This window comes from Leopardus geoffroyi, chromosome C2, assembly GCF_018350155.1.
Source record: "Leopardus geoffroyi isolate Oge1 chromosome C2, O.geoffroyi_Oge1_pat1.0, whole genome shotgun sequence".
Taxonomy (NCBI): Eukaryota; Metazoa; Chordata; class Mammalia; order Carnivora; family Felidae; genus Leopardus; species Leopardus geoffroyi.
Genome location: NC_059333.1, coordinates 89,729,301 through 89,751,679, shown reverse-complemented (window position 1 = coordinate 89,751,679; position 22,379 = coordinate 89,729,301). Strand labels below are relative to the sequence as shown.

The window sequence follows — 22,379 nt, the reverse complement described above, 5'->3', positions numbered from 1 at the left end:
ATATCCTACTAAATAACAGTCTCTAAACTCACACAGAATCATTTATCAAAACTAATTTGTTGGGTGTAAGTTCTCAATCTGCTGTGAAGCAAAGTAGACCATAGTTTATTTCAGCAAAGTAAACCATTGCTGCCATATTACTCACTGAGTTATTGCAGGAAACTCTTGTCAAATTGTCTTGCTAAAACCAAAACACACTGCAAAAATACATCATCATAACTAACAATAAAAAAAAAAAAAAACACACAAAGTGTATGTGGGGAGGCAAATGAACCAGAGGAGAAAAATTAAATCAATTTACTCATTAGCAAAGTCATGGTGGTTACGACCATCTTATGAGCTGAAATGTCCCTGTAGAATTCTTATGTTGAAGACCCAACCCCAGCAGTATCTCAGAATGTTACTTTATTTGGAGACAGAGTCTTTATTTAAAGAGGTGATAAAGTTAAAACAAGACCATTAGGGTAAACCCTGATCCAATATAACTGGTGTCTTTATATGAGGAGAAAGATACTTGGGATGTATGCACAAAGAAAGACTATGTGAGGTCACAGTGAGACAGAAGGTGGCTGGCTGCAAGCCAAGGAGGCCTTTAATAAGTAATCCTGCCGACACACCTTGATCTTGGAATTCCATCATCCAGAACTATGAGAAAATAAATTCCTGTTGTTTAAGCCACCCAGTCTGTGGATTTTGTCATGGCAGCCCTAGAAAACTGATATACACCCATTATTACAAATTCTTAAAAACTGTGATCATTCATCGGGAGCCTTTAAAATCACTGATGTTAAACTCACAATGGCTAGGACCTGCCTTTTTGAAAATTTGCCGCTATTTTTAGGAACCCATCCTGTTCAAAGACATTGAGATTAACAGGATACATTAACATTTTATAATCATCTGCCCCGCAATGCCCTTCTCCTTGAACTGCTCCCTCTCCCCCACCATGAAACACTCTCAGGAACAGCACTGAAAAATGCATTACCCTTCATTTCCTGCCTCATTAAAAATAATTAAAATTCTACCAATGTTAGACAATAACACTGTTGTGTGTATAAAATACGGTACAATGAAGGAAGGTATCTCTTAAGATTTAACTTTGAAGTAGTTGATAATATAGCTTAAAATACGTATAAAGCACATTTGAGAATGTACTTTTGCCATGCTAAATCTTATAAGGTGTCACAAAATTTTTTTAGACTAAATGTAATCATGTTTTCCAAATTACTTTTGTGAACTATACAGCACAACATTAGGGGGGTGCCTGGGTGGTTCAGTAGGTTGAGAGTCCGACTTCAGCTCAGGTCATGATATTGCGTTCATGGGGTTTGGGCCCCACATCGGGCTCAGTGCTGACAGCAACCTAGAGCCTACTTCAGATTCTGTGTCTCCCTCTCTCTCTGCCCCTCCCCTGCTTGTGTGCTCTCTCTCTCAAAAAATAAAATGTTAAAAAAAAAATTAAGTGCAACATTAGGATTTAGAAATAATCTGATAATCTCAGAAAAAAACACCAAGTTCTAAATGAAATACTTCAGCTTATTTTAATACTAACCAAACTAAAACAAAAACAAAACCCATAACAACAAAATCAAATCATCTGGCTGATTTGTTAAAGCATTAATGTCAAACAACAGCATATTTACTTTTTTGTGTATTAGCCCTGAACTACAACTACAGCTTAATTATCAAACGTTTTAAGGATATCTTTTTAAGGCTACCTGTAATATTAAGTCCAAAAAAAGCAAAGAAGTATGTTTCCAAAGAAAAAAATTCTACCACTCTTCACATTAGGATAAATGTTAAGTTTAAAGTGTATTTTTAAAGACCCGGTCTCAGGAGATAATTTTTATTCACACTATTAAAAAGAAAAGAATATCTTCTTATAAATTTAAGTATAATTAATATACAATATTATATTAGTTTCAAGCATACAATATGATTCAACATTTCTATACATTACTCAGTACTCATCACGAGAAGTGTACTCCTAATCCGCCCCCCCTTCACCTATTTCACCCATCCCCCTCACCAACCTCCCCTCTAGCAATCACCAGAGGTTGTTCTCTGTATTTACAAGTCTTTTTCATTTGCTCATTTGTTTTGTTTCTTAAATTCTACATGAATGAAGTCATATGGTATTTGTCTTTCTTGGACCTATTTCACTAAGCATTATACCCTCTAGGTCCATCCATGTTGTTGCAAATAGCAAGAACTCATTTTTTATGGCCAAGTAATATTCCAGTGTGTGTGTGTGTGTGTGTGTGTGTGTGTGTGTGTGTGTGTGTGTGTGTGTACATATATAAAATCTTTATTCATTCACCTATCGATGGGCACTTGGGTTGCTTTCATATCTTGGCTACTGGCAAATAAGGCTACAATAAACACAGAGGTGCATATTATCTTTTCAAAGTAGTATTTTTGTTTTCCTTGAGCAAATACCCAGTACTGGAAGTACCAGATCATATGGTATTTCTATTTTTGGATATTTGAGGAACCTCCACACTTTTCCACAGTAGCTGCACCAATTTGCATTTCCACCAAAAAGGAGAAAAATCACCTTTTAAAATAAAAACTCTGTATTTCATTTGTTTTATGTAAGACTGTTTTTTGGGGGGAGGGCTATCTTTGATAATTTGAATATAAAGTACCAGTAAAAAGTCAACAGCATCCTCAAGAGAAAGAAAAAAAATGCAGCTTAAATTTTTTAAACAGGTAAGATAGTTTGTGAAGGCATTTTACCTTCTAGTTTTGGCACATGAGCATCTTCCAGTAATTTTTGTAAGAGTGTAAAGGCTACTTTCTTTTTAATAGTTAAAGGCAATTTTTGTGCTGTGAACGTTTTCTTCTTTTGGCTCTTGTTGGTTTGTTTTTTGTCAGATTTAATGGTCGCTGACGTTCCAAAGTTTGTGAATCTTAAGAAATTAAAGTATGGTGGTAATAACTTAGAAGGGAGATGCCTCTAAGTTACCTTTCTTTTCCTTCTTCTTCTTTTTTTTTTTTTTTTCATTAGAATCTAGAGCCCTCAGATATAAATTAAAGATAACATGACCAAGAAATAAGAGCTCAGGTAGCCTCTATAATTTTAGATAGAAGATTTAAATCTTCTGGGCCTCTGTTTCTTTATGAGGAAACATTAGATGTCTCTCACTTTTAAACTTTTAACGACTAGAGTCAGTACAAGTACATAGGGTATTTATGTATGAATCTTACAGGCTAGCAAAGAGTCACCAGATCATGCAGTGATTTTCCATAAATCATTTTTAATAGATTTTTAAAAACAGTCAGATGTCAGATGGACACTTCCAAGAAATTAGGGAAAGAGAAAACAAACGACCCCACCTCATTAAGAAACATTTAAGTATTATGCCCAATGCTTATCAGGCCAACACTCCTTTATAACACTGACTTATATAAAGACATAGGCAAATGGTATACCAAACCAATTATTCATTAGTAATTGAGACTTCTAACGTCAATCATTTATTTCAACTGTGATCTATACCAGGGGTCTGAAAACTATGGCCTGTGTGTCAAATACAACCTATCACCTATTTTTGTACCACCCATAATACCTTGTGGTTTTTACAAAACACAGAATGGTTTTTACAGAACATTTTTTTAACAGAACATTTGCCATTGATTTAGCGATAGGGAACACTAATTTTGAATCCCAATTAAGCAATATTAAGTCTCAGCAAAGCTCTCTAGACAGAAAACAGTAAACTAGCACCAATTAGGTAATGAGTCAACTCTGATTTAAGTTAAATTGACATTAACTACAGCCCCATTTCTTTTTATACCCAAAAGACCTCTGATGAGCTGCCTCACAGTCCCTAGATGTGCACTTTAACTTGCCATATACATAAAAGAATAGCAGTTTACATAGATGTCTTCTAACATCCCTTTAAAATATAAAACTATATGACTTCAGGATGGGCTCAATAAATAACAACTAAATGATTAAATAAATGACAGCCAAAGTATACTGACAGAGGAGTGAAGAGGACAAGAAGTTAAAACACTAAAGGAAAATATTTTTTTAAAGATTTTATTTTCAAGGAATCTCTACACCCAACATGGGTCTCAAAGTCACAACCGCAAGATCAAAAGTCTCGTGCTCTATCCACCGAGCCAGCCAGGTGTCCCAATAGGCCATATTTTTGGTACATCTTTTCCAATTACTGAGAAGTAATCAGTCATAGGACGACTTAAGGCAAACCATTGTCAGTCTGGGAAAGAAAAGTCTGGAAATGAAAGTTAAGTATGAAAATGAAAATCAAGACACTAGTCCCCTTCCAACTAGCAAGAAAAGTTCTGAATGGGAACCAGTATAAGAAAGGTAACAAAATTTTCTCAAGTAAGACAAACCAACTTACTATCCTATATTCTAGCTTTGGAACAGACATGAAATGAGGACATGAAAGACTAAACCATAGCTAAACCTTTAAAAAGACAATCACATGAATGGATGGAAACTTTGCTTAAAAATGAGGTATTATAGGTAAAGAAAGAAAAGAGGTACTAGGTATAATGAATTCAGAGTTATAAATAAATACTACTTATAATAGTATATGTGAAACAGTTTATTAGACAAGGATTAGATATTCTTTGGTTCCTAAAGAGGGCAGTCGGGGAACTAAGACAAAACTAAGACTACGGAGCCGTAAGTGAATCAGATCAAGTCCTTAGACTGGCTTTATTTGGTAAATCATTTGGAAGAGCAAAAGTAAAAACAGGCAGAAGACTGTTCTAATGGCAGAAATACATGATTAATATAGATCAAACATCCAAGTATGGGTTAAAAAAAAAAAAAAGGTAGAAGATGAGATCGACATTCATCCCAATTGGTAATAAATGCTTGTTCAAATCAAGTGAAGACAACTTAAACCAAATTTAATACTCAGATAACAGACTGGTACACACCTGTATACACACACACACACACACACACACGCACACGCACTCCACGAGCCAGCTACCAGTAAACCTTGGAAGACAAAAGGCAAAAGAAAATGGAGTAGAAATTGATGATAGATATGAACTGAGATAGGCTCTGAAGTTTTACTGAAAACTGGGGAAATCCACCATGAAAGTGTCAGAGGTCAATTTCACAGGGTGAAAGAAAACAGTTGACAGTACTGTCCTGTAAGATTTTTCCCCAAAACCAAACAAACATGCTCACAGAGGAACAACGACACTGAGGCCCTGCAGTGTCCATCCTTTGTTAAGTACTCAACCCAGTCAGGCTACAGACTAACTGCAAATACCATCTTATTAAAAAATCTTATCAATACTATCTTATTAAAAAATCTTAAAAATATTTATTTTTAATACCACTTAGTAAAATATATTTCTTTCCATTTCATTGTAAATGTACTTCAATGCTAACGCTGTTCAAAGTGCTCAAATCTAAAAATTAGATTTGTTATCTTTGTCCTGCCCATGACAAAGTTTCATCGGTTTTTTATTTAGTATACAAGTCTCAAAGTGAGGCCTGTAGACCCCTGGGGTTCCCAAGACATTTTTAAGGGGTCCTCAGGTCAAAAATTTTATAGTACTAAGACATTACTTGACTTTCTCACGGAATTGACTTCCATACACTGATGTTACAGAGTAATAGTGGGTGAAACTGCTCGTATCGTAACGCAAATCAAGGCGGTTACATCTTCCTATATTAGCAGTCATTATATTAATTATCATGCACTCAAAAAATAAAAACAAAACCCACAAAAATTCTTCACTGAAGAATTCCCTTGAAAGTAGCAAAAATGCTTAATTTTATTAAAATTTTAATCCTCAAAAACACATCTGTTTGATATCCTACATAATAAAACATTAAGTACTTCATAAAGCACTTCTGCTGCACACTAAAATGATGGGGGCGGGGGTCTCAACGAAAACTACTGTGCAATTGTTGAATTCCAAGTTTTCCTCACGGAACACCATTTTTACTCCCAAGATCAACTGACAAAGTATGGCTTTTCATACTGAGAATTTGGCAGACATTTTTTTTGCAAATAAAAAGTGAAACTGTCACTTCAAAGAAAACAAATAGCAATATTTGTTGACAAGAATAAAACTTAAGCTTTTAAGAGAAAATTAGGATTTGGAAAATATCAGCCACCATGAACTTATTAAACGGTTCCCAATTTTCAAAAACTTTTCTGATGAGATCAGTGGTGATATTAATCACTCTTTTTCTGCATACTGTAGAATGAACATATGGAAGGTCTACATAACTCAGTGAACAAATGTTTTCCCAATGACCAATACATAATTACGCATGGAGAAATGAAGTATTCTAAGTTCAAGAGAGACTAATGGATTTTATCTAATAATACAAAAAGTTCACGGATAACATTTCAGATCCTGCATTGCAACTAATCGTTAAGAAGCTTTGCACTTGAAGTGCCTGGGTGGCTCAGTTAGCTAAGCATCTGACTCTTGATTTCAGCTCAGGTCATGCATGCTCTTATGGTTTGTGAGATGAAGCCCTGCATCAGAATCTGCGCTGACAGCATGGAGCCTGCTTGGGGTTGTCTCTCCCCTCTCTGTTGTTCTTCCCCGCAAAATAAATAACCAAACATTAAAAACAAAAACAAAAACAAAAAACTATCCACTTGAGATTTAGTATCAAAGAAAATATCCAAATTCATATGAAAAATAAAATTGTATTTTGATTTGAAAAAGTTATAATTATACATCTTTGTTTTATTTTTTTTTTAATTTTTTTTTCAACATTTTTATTTATTTTTGGGACAGAGAGAGACAGAGCATGAACGGGGGAGGGGCAGAGAGAGAGGGAGACAACAGAATCGGAAACAGGCTCCAGGCTCTGAGCCATCAGCCCAGAGCCTGACGCGGGGCTCGAACTCACGGACCGTGAGATCGTGACCTGGGCTGAAGTCCGACGCTTAACCGACTGCGCCACCCAGGCGCCCCTATTTTTTTTTTAATTTTTTAATGTTTGTTTATTTTTGAGAGAGGGAGAGAGACAGAGCATGAGTGGGGGAGGAGCAGAGAGAGAGGGAGACACAGAATCTGAAGCAGGCTCCTCCAGGCTCTGAGCTGTCAGCACAGAGCCCAACATGGGGCTTGAACTCACAGACCATGAGATCATGACGTGAGCTGAAGTCAGACACTCAACACTCAACTGAGCCACTCAGGTGCCCCTAATTACACATCTTTGTAATGTTTTTTCGTAGATTTCAACTCCGAGAACATACCTCACCATGAGAATGCAGAAGGATGTTTGAGAACCCAGCTATATTGTAGTAAGCCAGAGATGAACAGAAATTTGCAAAGAAGTAAATCACCGTCACTCTTCTCATGAAAAATTTTTGGAAATTTGGAAAGTACACATTTTTCATAAAATACCATTTGTGTTCACATGTTATAGATGGATTTATATTAAAATGCATTGGTAACATAAAACTTCACAATTTTAATTTCTGGTGCAGCAAATATTGCTAGTATAAAAACTGATTCCTTCTTGGCAATATTTGTGCTAATCTTTTTGGCAATCATTTGGGGAAAAAGACCTCTTAAGCCATGACTATGTTCAGACTGTACCAGGATATAAATCTTGTTTTCTGTTATGTTCATGTTGAAATACACATTGGTACCCAGCAAATTTACACCTAATAAACAAAAAAGTTACCTAAGAAATCATAAAAACCCTCATGCAAAAGCACTACTTTGGATAAAACATATGGAAATGTACTAAATAAAACATGTAAGAGTAATAATTACACATTTTCTGAGACTACACCTCTGTAAACGGACTTTGGTCCAGATACAATCACTTGATTCAGTAATTTTATTTAAATTTAGTTTCTCTATCATTCATTCAACAAATACTTACTGAGTGCTAATACATGTTTGGCATTGTTCTAGGCCCTGAACACTGTAATAAAATAGAAATCCATTAACATAAAGCATGATATTATGAAAAACAGGCTCCACGGCCAAGCTGCGGATTGCATCCCATTCCCTACCAAATTCTAAACAGCTGTAGGAAAGGTGTGGTAGCAGCAGCACTACCACAACACATTTCCTTCTCAGGGTGGATTCTCACAGGCCTGCATGTCTGTTCAGACCCATCATTTGTGTCCAGTGGTGAGGTTCCAGAGTGCTGCAATCCCTTTCCCACCAACTAAAACATGAAGTTGGTCAAACATGAAGGTGGTCTCATTTTGTAACCGTTATATCCCAAAGAGAATACATTCAAGACTATAAGTAATGGCAGCCTCCTCTACCATATACATGGAAACAAATAATGTAAAACTTTGTCAGTACAGAATCAATCCAATCATAGACTCTATTAGCTAGACAAGAAATAAAAAGAGATGGCTACCTGAGCAACAAATTAGAAAATTCTTTATGGTCAGATTTCCAGGATACCTGGTACAATTTCCGTGCCTGCCCCTGCACTCTGAGGACACAAAAGAAAAAAGCAGAGGGAATGTAGAGAATAAAGGAAATCTAGGGAGTACAAGCCCATCTGTGACTTGTAATGGCAAGTAAATAGTCCACACTCTCTTTGCTACTTGTAACTGTATCAATAGTTGCTGTGAATACATTAAAATAAATCCAAAACATAAGATAATAGGGCTTCTCTTCTTTTTGACATTCTTGTATACGTCCCATTGTCACCCTTTTGCCAGGTAGGGAAACCTAGGCCTAGGCAGAATTGCTGTGTAAATACAGCTTCCCTAAAATCTCCTATTATTCTTCTCCCTGGACTAAGCACAACAATACTTAACACTATTCTACCAATGAAAACTCTCTGCCTTGACAACTTTTTCCATCTTCCTCCGAACCCCACCTCTGACCTCTACACTCCCAAACCAACTGAGCCCTTTGCTCTCCTCAAACAGTATTTATTTATAAGCTAGGTTTTCTACATTAACTCCTCAACCCTCACCACCAACAAATACATTTCATCACTTAAAGCCAGGTAGATGACAAGCTTAAACTGACAGAACAAAATGTTAATAAATAACAACTGCTTAGTGTTCTGCTTTCTAAGGAATTTATACACAACAAAGGCACAAGTATATCTCCTTAACTCAAGTTTCTCATATTTGAGTAATATCAAGTGCCTTCGAAATTTTAAAAAATCAGTTCCAAGGTGTTTGATGTCTAATGTAAACTACAGTATTGAAATAAACACAAATAGCTTTACTTTGCTACAAAGTGGCCATATGGATGATCTGAATATAATCACATGTCTAGCCAGGCTGGCAAGAACAGAGAAGAACAAAATATAATAATTTTTTAAGAATCATAATAGGCCAAGGCACAAATGAGCTTAGCAGGGGATAGAGAGCTAGGGGGAATATATTACCCACAGGCTGATAAAAGCTAAATGAACACAAAATTGTATGAGTAGGGAGGGGTGGGAAAATACTTAAGCTAGAAGGTTCACCCAGTGGTTCTTCAAAATGTGTTGCACATTAAATCACCTGGGGAGCTTTGAAAAATCCTGATGTCCATGTTACTTAATCCCACACTAATTACACCAGAATTTCCAGAGGTCAGAACCAGATGTCAGCATTTTTTTTAAAGATTCTTCAGGTAAATACAATGCACAGCAAAGTTTGGGAACCTCCTGTTTACCTAACAGAAAGCATTCTGATAACCTGCAAAATGTGTTAAGAGAAAGAGCTCTTCAGATCACTAAATACTTTTCAAAATCCTTGTGACCTCCATATCGGTTTCTTGCCATAACAATGTACCACAAACCAGGTGGGTTAAAACAGAAAAGTATGGTCTCCATTCTGGAGGCTACAAGCCTGAAATCAACCTAGTGGCAGGGCCACACTCCCACCAAAGCCTCAGCGGGGAGAATCCTTCCTTGTCTCCTGAAGCTTCTGGTACCTCTAGGTGTTCCCTGGTTTGCAGCAACATAACACCAGTCTCTGCTTCCATCCCCACATGGTAGTGCTCCTTCTGTGCCTGTGGCTTCACATGGCGTTCTCCACTGTGTGTGTGTCTGTGTCCAAATTTCCTTCTTATGAGGACACCAGTCACACTGGAATAGGGTCTACCTAGTGACCTTACATTAATTTAATCACACCTACAAAGATCTTATCTCCAAATATGGTCACAGTCACAGATACCAGGGGTTACAACCTCAACATATCTTTTGGGGAACACAATTCAATCCATAATACCTAACTCTTAAGACTCTCCCACTAATCAAATATAAAACTTAGTGTTACATGGTTTAATACAGAACTCCAGCTTAGAACCAACTGAAGTATGCTGCACCTTTTCAGAGCCTAAAAGGACATCAGATTTGAAGGTACTCTAAGAGGATCCATCTTCTGGTATCCCCTCAGCAGCTAGACTACTCCATTATTAAACAGTAAAGGTTAAAATAAATAAACAAACAAACAAACAAACAAACTACCCTTAAGCTAGTTTCTTCTTGCCCTGGCTGCCAAATTTCTATTCCAAGATGCTCTTTTAGCAAAGTCCAAAATTCTTCAGTCTAGCAATAAAGTTCCTTCCAATATAGCAACCTACAGTTCTACCTTATATTCCTTCCCACACGCTTACAAACCTGACTGCACTGTGAAACTGTGTCACTGGATTAGCTTCCGATATTGCAATTCACAAGAGAAAATAGATATGTATATACACATATACATACATATACATATATATGTACATATATATACATATATGTATACACACACACACACACACACACACACAGTCATTCAAATGACCAAATGTAGATTTCTCATATATATTTGATCTTAGTCCTAGGTTCCTGACTCACAGTTCCCCAAACCCTTGAAACTTAATACATGTTGAGAGTGACAAAGGTGTCTTCCGTTATGTTGACGAGGTGACTTTGGGAGCACACCTAAGGATGGGGGCTGGTTGCCAGCCAAGAACTAACCTTGTGATTAGAGGGCTGGGACTTTTCAGTTCCATACTTGCCCAATTCTGGGGAAAGGAGAAGGCCTGGAGCCTCAATCAATCACCAACGATTTAATCATGCCTGTGTAATGAAGCCTCCATAAAAACCCAAAAGGACAGAGTTCAGAGAGCTTCCAGGTTGGTAAACACATGGAGATTGGGGGGGGGGGGGGGAAGCTGGCCCACCTGGAGAGGACAAGGAAGATCTGGCCTTTCCCCACTTGTTGCCCTTATGCATCTCTTTCTTCTGGCTGTTCCTGAGTTATAACCTTTCATAATAAACCAGTGATCTAGCATGTAAAATGTGTTGAGTTTCAGAAGCTGCCCTAGCAAATTAACTGAACCCAAAGAGGAAGCCAGCTGATTTACAGTCAGCTGGTCAGAAGCACAGGTAACAACCCAGTGCAACTGGCATCCGAAGAAGATGGGGGCAATCTTGCTAGGACTGAACCCTTAACCTGTGGAATCTGATACTACCTCTGGTAGACAGTAGCAAAACCGAATTCTCAGATACCCTACCAGTATCTGAAAATTGTTAGCTGGTGGGGGAAGGGAGGAGAGGAACCCCACCCCATGTTAAAATTGAGTCTCAGAACATCAACAAAAGAGCCTGGCTTCAATAAAGAACCACAAACTAGGTGATTTACAACAAAAATTTATTGCCTCATAGTTCTAGAAGTCAGAGGTCCAAAATCAAGGTGCTGGCAGGGCCATGCTCCTGAAGGTGCTAAGAAAGGATCTGTACCAGGACTTCCTCCTAGCTTCTTTGGCTTATGGATGTGTTACTCTAGCCACCTCACCATGTCTCCCACTAAGGCTCTTAGATATACAGGAGTAGAGCCTACCCTAATGATCTCATTTTAACTTAATTACCTCTATAAAGACCCTGTTTCCAAATGAATTTATATTCTGAGTTACTGGAAGTTTGGACTTCAGCATTATGAATTTTGGAGGACACAATTCAACCTGTAACAGTCATTAAGCTGAGAAAGACCAAGATTAATAAATACACATGCCATCATTTTAACCCTCCAAAAGCACAGATGGCAGGTAGATTAGGGTTAATGAAAGCCTCTTCTCCCCAGACCTTATCAATTATCTCCCTAGCATACTCCTTCAGATAGATAATCCATTTATTTCTAGACAATTCCTTTAAAACAGAATTTAGGGGTGCCTGGGTGGCTCAGTCAGTTAAGCGTCCAACTCGATTTCAGCTCAGGTCATGATCTCAGGGTTCATGAGTTCAAGCCCCATATTGGACTGTGTGCTGACATGTGGAGCCTGCTTGGGATTCTCTCTCTCCCTCTCTCTTTGCCCCTCCCCTGTTAGCTCGCTCGCTCTCTCTGTCAAAACTACAACATTAAAAAAAAAAAAAACAATTCAAAACAATACTAATTATGGGGACTATGATGGCATCAACATACAGGGATCGACTTAAGTGACTATGTGGTCAAGTGTATTGCTGTTAACAATTCAAATCACTCTTTTCTTCCCGCAATTGAGTTATTCATCCCTAGTCCAAAAATCTGGACCTTGGCCATGTGACATGCTTTGGCCAATGGAAACTGAGTAGATGTGACACATAGCACACCCAATCAATCACAATTTTAGAGGTATTATAAGTGTCTGCAAGCTCTATTGCCACAAAAATGAGCATGTCCTACATACCGGCCTGCTCTGAGAGCCTGGATCCCCAAATAAGAAGACCAAGAAGAGGGACACCTGGGTAGCTCAGTTGGTTGGGCATCCTGACTTCGGCTCACGTCATGATCTCATTGTTTGTGGGTTCAAGCCCCTCTTTGGCTCTGTGCTGACAGCTCAGAACCTGGAGCCTGCTTCAGATTCTGAGTTTCCCTCGCTCTCTGCCCCTCCCCCACTCATGCTCTGTCTCTCTCCATCTCTCAAAAATGAATAAACGTTAAAAAAAATAAAAATAAAAAAAAGACCGGGGCGCCTGGGTGGCGCAGTCAGTTAAGCGTCCGACTTCAGCCAGGTCACGATCTCGCGGTCCGTGAGTTCGAGCCCCGCGTCGGGCTCTGGGCTGATGGCTCAGAGCCTGGAGCCTGTTTCCGATTCTGTGTCTCCCTCTCTCTCTGCCCCTCCCCCGTTCATGCTTTGTCTCTCTCTGTCCCAAAAATAAAATAAACGTTAAAAAAAAAAAAAAATTAAAAAAAAAAAAAAAAAAAGACCAAGAACAGAGGCACGGCCAACCAATATTATCTACATTTAAGATATACAGAAAAAATGTTTTTAAGTTTATTTATCTTGAGAGGAGACAGCATGCAAGCAGTGAAGGGGCAGAAGGAGAGGGGAAGAAGGGGGAGAGGAGGGAAGGGGGAAAGAATCGGAAGCTGGCTCCACACTGTCAGCTCGGAGCCTGATGCTGGGCTCAAACACAGAAACCGTGAGATCATGACCCAAGCTGAAATCAAGGGTCAGATGCTTAACTGACTAAGTCACACAGGCATCCTGAACATAAATACTTTTTCAAACTAGTGAAATTATTTGTTGTCATAAAGATAAGTGATACACTTTAGAGCAATATTTTGACTGCATATACCCCTAGAGACAAAAAAGAATCACAAAGAAACTTTAAACTGTTCTCAGTAGTCTTCAAACCAAAATTTTCATAAAGAAAAAAGATATACAAATAGAGAAGCAGTAAAAACTGTTTTGTCTTCTCTTCATGATATAATATCGTGCTCAAGTTGGCTACCCCTGGAGGATATACAGCAACATGCTAAGGAGAAAAAGTGAGAAGGTAAATGCATCACGTTATCCAAGAACACAATTTTTCTTGATGGCAAATTAAGTTTGATCATTTTACTTTTATTACAAAACTCATATTTGATGGAACTGAATACAACTAAATTTTTTAAATTTTTACTGTTAAAATTTTTTTTTAATTTTTTTTTTTTTATTATTTTTAAAAGACAGAGAGAGAGGAGACAAGAGCTCAAGCAGGGGAGGGGCAGAGAGAGAGGAAGACACAGAATCCGAAGCAGGCTCCAGGCTCTGAGCTGTCAGCACAGAGCCTGACATGGGGCTTGAACCTGCAAGCCATGAGATCATGACCTAAGCCAAAGTTGGACGCTTGTGTATTAACCAACTGAGCCACCCAGGTGCCCTAAAATTATTTTAATGTTTATAATGCACAGATATTTTTTCAGTAAAATTCACAATACAAGCTTTAAAAACCTATAATCTTACATATGAATTAAAATATAACTAGGAACTCAAAATTTGTTTTACTCTTACTAAAATACGTTTGCTAGTTCTAAAAAAGCCATTAACGACAACCTCGAACTAAAAAGCACTCTACACTTTGATTACAGTCCCTAAATAAACACTGTCCACTACAAGGACTCAGAACCCCCTATAGGAATGGCCAATTTCAAGGCTAAAGCAGGAAGCCTGGGACATTCTGTCATGCAAGAAAACAAGGAGACCAAAGACCACTGGCATCAAAGCAAAAGGAGACAAACAGTGAATTAAACCACCTCAAAAATAGATTATAAAAGTTAAATATAAAATCCACATCAATGGTCACCTTGAGACCTTGCTGGAGTGCCACCAAGTAATTACTCTAAAAACTGATAACTAAAACATTCAGGCGCATACTCTTTCTTGTGACAGATTCTATTTCAGAATATCCCAATACTTGACTAGGAACAGTCCTTCACAGAATTCCAGCCGAATCAATGCAAAAACAATGATATAATTGGAAAATAATCATTTTCTACCCCTAAGAAAATGATGAATCTAAACAACAATACTGAACAGTGCTAAGCCCATGAGGGAAAAGTCTGATGTGCAAATTGGGTGGATTAGGCTAACAACAACTGAACCAACTAATCAATATCAGCATCACTGAAAGTGAGACAACCAGATGGTTTATGCCTCACGTGGTGTGATGCGAATGGAAGAAAAAAGAAGATATCATGATCAAAGAATTAAAAGTGAATTTAATAAGGTCTCTAGCTACTACTTTAAAGAAATACAGGATAACAGTGAAATATGTTAGCACTACCACAAGGATACAGAGCCAAATTCAGAATATAGGAAATTCAACAAGACAAATGAATCGCTTTCCTCTACCAATAAGTGGAAGAGACTTAAATTTAGCAAACCAAAAGCAATATGTAGACCTTATTTGGATTCTGACTAAAACTAACCATCTGAAAAGGTCATTTGGGAGATAAAAGAAAAAAATTAATTCTCTTTACCTCTTCCAGTTTCTCATAAGGCTTGTATTCTTTCTGGACCACTGTAATACATGAAGCCTAACCTTTTCCCTATATTAATGGAAAGGGCAGGGGAAACTAACAATGAGGGCAGTGAGTACAGAGACAATACAATGGCTGTTATTGCATACTCAACATGTATCCTAGTAGTTTTCTAATTCTTACTTTGTTTAAAGATTAAGATCTGGGGCACCTGGGTGGCTCAGTTGGTTGAGCCGCGGACTTCGGCTCAGGTCATGATCTCACGGTCAGTGAGTTCAAGCCCCGCGTCAGGCTCTGTGCTGACAGCTCGGAGCCTGGAGCCTGTTTCGGATTCTGTGTCTCCCTCTCTTTGACCCTCCCCCGTTCATGCTCTGTCTCTCTCTGTCTCAAAAATAAATAAACATTAAAAAAATAAATAAATAAAATAAATAAATAAATAAATAAATAAATAAAGATTAAGATCCTCATTTGAAAATATTATGTGGGTTTGACTCTGTTCTGGAAAGTAACTCCAAAGAAGATGACTCTCTAGGAGTTCATCTAGACATAATTCAAGGGTTTTCATCAGAAATATTTACCATCAAACTGCTGATCGATTTAGTGTTTCTCAAGTATAGGTACTAAACGGCTTCCTTCCTTCAATATAACGCAAATGTATATATACTAGGTGCTCAAATAAGTAGTTTTAAAGAAACAAAACTCTAAGGCAAAACAATGAGAGTGAATGTTTTTCTTCTTTGCTCTCAACTTCACCTCCTTCTTGGAGAAGGAAAGGCATTTAAAGAGAAAAGAGGAAACTGAATACATCCATAGACATCAACTTCAGAATCAGTTTGACTTACTCCAAAAATAGTAAGAAATTAGTAGTGGGGGGCCTGTGTGGCTGAGTCAGTTAAGTGTTTGATTCTTGATTTCAGCTCAGGTCATGATCTCACAATTCTTGGGATCAAGCCCTGCATTGGGCTCTGCACTGACAAAACGGAGCCTGCTTGGGATTTTCTCTGCCCCTCCGCCACTCTCTTTCAAAAAAACATTTTTTAAAAAACATGAAAAAAAATAAAAAGCATATTGTGCTGAAACTGAAGACTGCCAGAAGTAAAAGAATGTTCCTTTTTTTCCATTATGTAATAGAAATGGGTTCACCTTTTTTTTGTTGCTGCTTTTATTGGTGGTAAAGGAAAGTTTTAAGGAAATACTTACCAACAAGCAAAAAGTAGTCAGAGGCAACAAATGAAAGCATTCATTTCAAAATTAAAGTTTTTGTTTATATAGAACACTACTCTAAAGAAACACTGGATCGTACAATATGTGGTACAGGTTAAGATTTTTCAAACACTGGTGATTCAACAAATACTCTAGGAATGACAACTTATGTTCATTAAAAAAAAAATGCAAGCTACATGAACGTGGATACTTGATCCTTGTTATTCATTATGGTTGTGCCTGGAATACAGCCCGATTCACAAAAGGCACTCAATTATTATTTGTTGAAAACAGTGAATAAAGCTCTTTCTTTCTTCTAGTCAACAGTGTTTTAGAAGACCAGAAAGATCTTCTTCAATGACTAAGATTCATTGTTCCTTCTCATCCATTCCCAATTTGATCTCCATTACCTCCACAAATTCAGTAACTTGTATCTCCATTTCTTTTTGGCAAAACACTGAATATGAAGAAAGAAAAAGGCCCGCCACACTCATTTCTAGCCCACCAGTGGTTCTTGCTTAATATGGTGTATCAAATTCACCTGTGGCAGCTCTTTCAAAGTAATGTCATAAACTTCATGACAACCCTGAAAAGTCTTAAGTTTTAGCAAATCAGAGGTACATCCCAGGCATGTATATTTTAACACATTTCTCAGTCATGCCAACCATGACTTGTACGTCATGCACATACTTCAAAAACTTCTCTACCTTTACATCCCATAACTGTAACACACACACAAACACAAATACACACACCCTCTCTTTTACTATAAACTCCTTAAATCTGTGATCTACTCACTTACTAACTGAACAGATTTTCATGGTCATCTCAAATTACTCATACTTCGCAGCATCCTTCAATCCATCATCATACCTCCTGGATCACATATTTTTCCTCCATTTTGATGCAAATATCCTGATCTGACATTTCAACAACAAATGCTATTATAATCCTGACATTAAGCTCAAGTAGTCTTGCCAATTCCCACTCAAGCCCTATCACTTATCTAAACTCCAAACCATAATGGTATCTAACATCATTTTGCCCCTCCGAGCCATTTGGCAATCGTTTTATTAGGTTTTTAATTTCCTTATCAATTTTTCCATCATGGATTTTAAAAAATTTTAAACTTCCCTCAAAGACCCCATTCACCAAAAGCCCTTCACATCTTAGGTGACTTCAGTAAAACTTATGAGTGCCTCCTCGACTTTTTACTTCAAAACCTTTATTACTTGCGCTTTCTGAAGTAGCAAAAAAAAAAAAAAAAAAAAAAAAAAGATACAAAAGAGAAAAATTTTATCATAGAATCTGTTGGGTCTTCTATGATACACTATCATATCATTAGCAACATTACTAGACATTTTTTTAAGTTATTAATTTATTTTGAGAGAGAAAGCACAAGCGTGCATGTAAGAGCTGGTGAGGAAGGGAGGGGGAGGAGAGAAAGAGAAAGAGAGTGAGAGAGGAAGGGAGGAAGAGAGAATACCAAGCAGGCTCTGTGCTGAACTGGATGCTTAACCAACTCAGGCACCAAGGCGTCCCTACTAGCCTTTGCTTAGGGAGTTTTAATACAGTAGCTTTTCCCTGCTCCAATAATAAGCACCTATAAAAACAGGTAAAAAATAAATATCCCAAGACCAAATAAAACTATTTTAAATATTTACTGAATTTATAAAACTAAACATACTATTCTATTGAAAGACACAAAAGTGTGAGCAAAGGAAAAGGATGGAGTGTAGACATCTGTGTTGCCACAAGTGACTTCCTCTGAAAGGAAATAAAAGTGGGCACATGTGTTTTACAATAGATAAAAAATAAACTCCAGGCAGATATAATACTTATATATTTTAATTTTTTTTTTTTAATTTCTTTTGAGAGTGCATGCATACATGTGCACGAGCAAGCTGGGGAGGGCAGAGAGAAAAAGAGAGGGAGAGAGAGCGAGCGAGCGAGCGCGTGCACCAAAGAGAGGATCCCAGGCAGGCTCCATGCTGTCAGCATGAAGCCCGACGACAGGTCTCCATCCACAAACTGTGACATCATGACCTGAGCCGAAACCAAGAGTCAGATGCTCAAACGACCAAGGCACCCAGGCTTCCCCGTACTTAGATATTTTAAATAAATGTGTGTATGCATGTACTTACACATACATACCTCTTAACAAAACAATGAGGCTACATAACCAATCTAGAGAGAATAAAATCTTTTTAACCAAAACTGGAATCTCAAAAACTATACAAGAAAAACAGCTATATCTGAGTACATAAAGATTTACTAGTTATCAAAGAAACACATATCAAAGTAACAAGGAGTAAAATTACACTCTCTAAAATTGGTAGATATTTAAAAGATCTAGTTGCCTATTTCAGACAGTAATGTCGGGAAAGGTTTTTCACCTATACTGCAAGTGGAAATGAGAAGCCTTTTGGAAAACAATCATCAACCTCTATTACAAGTAAAAATATCATGAACTGTAAGAATTTGACTTTTTTTTGTTGTTTTTAAAATGGTCAGTCATTAAGTTCAACAAATACATGTACCTTACAACCTAGAGAAATAAGGAGATTTTTTTAATGTTTATTTATTGGGGGGTGGGGGGGTGCTCAGATAGAGAGGGAGACAGAGGCTGTGAAGCAGGCTCCATGCGAACAATAGAGAGCCTGATGTGGGGCTTGAACCACAAACTGCGCAATCACAACCTGAGCCTAAGTCAGATACTTAACCGCCACCCAGATGCCTCATAACCTAGAGAAATAAAGCATAAGTTCCTAAGGATATTTATTTTAGGAACATTGTGGCGAAAGAAGAAAAACAAATAAAGTAAACGTCCATTAAAAAGGGGTACCAAAATAAGACTGGTACATTCATAATATTCATGGACTATACAGTCATGAAAAATAATTAACTGATGGAAGAACAAAAGGAAAGAGTATACTCTTTGGCACAAAATGTAAATAACATTTACATGTTTAAATATAATGTATAAAAGAAGAAAAATATTTTTGTTATTGTTAAAGTCTACTTTTGACCTTTTCAACTTAAAACACTTTGCTACGAATAACCTCCAAATGCAATGGGTTTTCATGCTCCTTGATCTCCACTCCTGGCCATTTTTCAGCATTTAAGAATAAAATGAGAACAGTCTTTGAACTTCCAATAGTTGGCTTCCTGACTCTGCCCTCTGTCCTCTCCCCTCTCTCGCTGATTCTTCTTTCTGCCCTAACATGTGTACAGTGGACTTTGTAGCCTTCTGGTCTTCAGTCTACTCTCCCAGCTAAGGATCTCAGCCACTCTAAAGACTTAGAAAGCTACCAACTTCTCCTATTATGTGCCACTCCACATACCCAGATCTTTCCCACTCAAGCATTCTAATTCCAGCTGACTAATGCACAAATCTATTTATATGTCTTTCAGAATCTCATTAATTCAGTATCACCCAAGGCAATTTATATCCTTTTCTCCAAGATTTGTTTCTCCTCTTGCTCATAACTATCACTGATTCTACCATTCACTGCACTTTAAACCTTAGTATGAGGGGTGCGTGGGTGGCTCGGTTGGTTGAGCATGCAACTCTTGATTTTGGCTCAGGTCATGATCCCAAGGTCGTGGGATCGACCCACACGTCAGGCTTTACACTGAGCATGGAGCCTGCTTAAGATTCTCTTTCTCCCGCTGTCCCCCTCCGTAACTCATTCTCTCTAAAATAAATAAACTTTAGTATCATGTTGGATATGACTTCCTATCTCTGCTTTTACCTGCAATCTTAGAGATTCTATCTTCTATTACCTGCACAGCACCACGTTCAGCCAAGCCTTTCTTCTTACAGTACTTGTCACCTGTATTACAACAGCCTCAGAGTCTTCTAAGTCTCTTCCTATTATCTTCTGATACCAAGGCATCAAACATAACTGATTATATCATATATATTTACTGCTACCTAGTAACTTCCACATCTTACTCTAAACTGATTAGCCAGCCATTTAAGTTTCTCATTCGATGATTTCAAAGTACCTACCCAGCCATACAATATCTTTTTTGAACGTACTTTACCCATAAGGTGTATATATTCAGTGTATCATTTAAAACCCTTGCATTTTTAGTTCTTTGTTCCAACTACACGTGCTGAAATTCTTCTATTCTACAAATGTCATCTCCTTATGAAAGCCTGTTCAAATACCAACATCATAGTTGTGTTGTTTTTTGTTTTGTTTTGACTCTTGTGAAAACCTGGCAGTAGTATAAGATTACTAGACTAGAAATCAGAATGTTAATGTCTTCTTTCAAATGCTATTGCTTTTGACATTCAGATATTAAATCAAACCCCTGAGCCTGTTTCTTGTTCTGTAAAATACAAATAAAATTAACCTACACACCTCACAGGTAGGTAAGAATGTATGGAAAACCAATTATAATTTAAGTGCTAATGCTGTCATTATATTAGGTTTTGTTACACATATTATACACATATAACCACAAATTATAAATATTTATTTTTTTCAAGTTTATTGATCCATTTTGAGAGAGAGAGGGATTGAGTGCTACCAGGGTTGGGAGAAAGAGGGAGAGAATTAGAAGCAGGTTCCACACTGTTAGCACAGAGCCCAATGTGGGGCTTGAACTCATGAACTATGTGAACATGACCTGAGCTGAAATCAAGCGTCAGATGTTTAACTGACTTAAGACAGCCAGGCACCACTGGAAATTATAAATATTTAAAAAGACAGTCTATACTTCATATCTAGCACCTAACACATAGTAGCGATTCAAATGTATTTTCTAAAAATACTTCATAAGTCATAAAATACAGCTCTCCCACTCCAGCATAAGAAATATAATCCACACACAATTTATATATAATTATGCATTGATTAAACAAAAAAATCCACAACCCTTCTCCCCACAGATACATTTTCAGGAAAACTACTGTCACGTGACATTTCTAGACCTCTGATGTAGTTCACCTGAAACCCAATTAGTTATCTGGCCGGTGGACAGGGGTCCTTTAAAATGGCTGATAAATAACTAGTCAAAGAATGCCAAAACCTTTAAAATATATATGTAAGTGCTGTAAAGTATCCGTGTGACTGTGATGTGGTATCCTGTCCATTCCAACAAATTTAACCAGCATTCATAGATGAGCATTAGTGCTTTAGTTTGCCCTAAAATTGTAAAGGTTGATATCATGGTTATTCCAGTGACATTAAGACAACAGATTAAAAAAAATAAATATACAAGAGAAACAGGTGAATTTTCATTAAGCTGAAAGATTTTGTTTTTTTCCTCCTCTTTCACAAAAGCAAAATTAATGTTGGTCAATGTTCATAAAAATTCAAAATAATATGGAAAGTGGAGTAGAAACAGCACTTTGGTCCTACAGAAACCTGTAAATCATAAACTTACTATGAGAACTTGAAAGTCCTTGAGGTATCCTTGAAAGCCATGTTATCTTAAACCAGAAAACAAGAAAGCTACCAAAGTAGTAAAGTCTTGTCTATAGGACACAAGAAATCAACTTGAACAAGCACTCACTAGCCAAAAATGGGTCAATCTGAATATCAATACAAAAAAAAACTCAAGAATCTAAAATGCAAATATGCTTATCTAAATCCATGAGTTCACAGGATAAACCACTGTTATAATTATGTAACACCACTGGCTAATATTTTTTGGCATTTTATTATTTCATAAAAAATTTTTTTCGTATCTCGTATCACACCTGCTCTTAGATGTAGTATCTATGCTCTCGTACATACTTGTAATTCATTTTTTAAATCTAAATTTAAAACTCTACAAAATCATCCCTGTCATAAATTTTAACTTACTGTTGCTATCGTGCCTGGTAAAGCTACAGTGGTTACTGATAAGAAACCTTACTAAGAGTTTAACTCTTAAAAATGACGGTTGAATGCCAAGAAGTAGTAGCAACAAAACAAAGTAACTGGGCTACATTATGGACTAAGACAGGTATTGGTAAAAAAGGAGAATGAGTTAGACAGAAATGATGAATAGCAGTTG

At 37.2% G+C, this 22,379-nt stretch overlaps 1 protein-coding gene across 5 annotated transcripts in view; it reads right to left on the bottom strand.

The window, feature by feature from the left end:
• TBL1XR1 (TBL1X receptor 1) overlaps window positions 1-22,379 on the bottom strand; it is a 178,761-nt gene that overhangs the window by 48,904 nt on the left and 107,478 nt on the right. The gene's annotated exons all lie outside the window — the stretch shown is intronic.